Here is a 1,388-nt window from a genome sequence, read left to right as displayed (position 1 = left end):
GGGCGAGGTGGGGACGGGGCGGAGACAGTGTGGGGGGGGGGGGGTCCATTGGGGGGAGGGGTGATCACGGGGGAGGGGCTGGATAATCCCTGGTGGTCACCCTGAGTATTGCACCACAGTATTATTACATTGACTCCTCGACTTACGAACATTCGACGTACCAACTTTCAGAGATACGAACAAACTTGTCCAGTTGTGGGTTCGGATCGAGAGTCGTAAGTTCAACCGCCGCGCAATAGATGGTTGGTGGCATCTACATCTGCAGAACGTGAAGAATCAGTGGCATCTACATCTACAGGAGATTATACAACCTTTAAAGCCAATTCACATTGTTTATTATACATGCCGTACAACATATTTGTAATCAACAGGAGTACATTTGGAATTACGAACAAATCGACTTACGAACAGACCTCTGGAATCTAACTCGTTCGTAAGTAGAGGAGTCGTATTATGATGTACAGGGTGGTCTTGTGACCCCCAATTGACCCCTAATTTTTTTCCCCTATGAATATGCATTCTGTTTAAAATAAACCTTACTTATAACAAAAATATTACGTTTTTGAGAATCAAATGAGGGTCACAAGACAATTGGACAAACCCTGTACAGTGTACAGTATTGCCTCGTTATTCACGAACTTGCTATCCGCGATTTTGGCTATCCGCGAATCGAATCTGGAACTCTACACGCCTGCTGTGTCGAGAGAAAGAGAGAGAAAAGTGGTGAGATGAAGTGATGAGATAGAAAAAGCGTGACGAAAGAGACTGTGATGTGATAAAGTGATGAGAGAAAAAGTGATGAGAGATAAAGGAAGGAGATAAAGTGATGCGATGTATGTACTACAGTATGTTGAACTTTTTTCGCACCGTACGTAGGCAACTGTGTTGATCGGAGGTGCGGGGGAAGGAACAACACACGAAGCACAAAAAGCAGTGACGCGAGAAAATTATGAGATAAATTGATAGGAGAGGAAGTGATGAGACATAATTGATTACAGGTATATGTTTTCGTAGAGCCAATATCATTATCCACGAACTATGCCACTCGCGAGAATCTGCGGAACGTATTGCGTCACGTACATCGAGGGAACACACTGGAATGCTCATCACTTGTAACGCGCATCTAGCTTCACACACGGGGAGGTGGGGGCGAGTGGGGGGTTAAGCGACCATGCCTTCCAGTTGTCGAACCCAGGCTCAGTGGCAAACTGTCGAAACCCAGGGGATAGAGAAGGTGTGGGACCTTTAGCAAACCACGTGGGGGCCTTTAGCAAACCACGTGGGGGCCTTTAGCAAACCACTTGTGGGCTTTAGGAAACCACGTGGAGGCCTTTAGCAAACCAGGTGGGGCCTTTAGGAAACCACGTGGGGTCTTTAGGAAACCACGT

Source organism: Lampetra planeri, chromosome 65 (genome assembly GCF_965212315.1).
Source record: "Lampetra planeri chromosome 65, kcLamPlan1.2.h2, whole genome shotgun sequence".
Taxonomy (NCBI): Eukaryota; Metazoa; Chordata; class Hyperoartia; order Petromyzontiformes; family Petromyzontidae; genus Lampetra; species Lampetra planeri.
Note: the sequence above shows the minus strand (reverse complement) of the source record.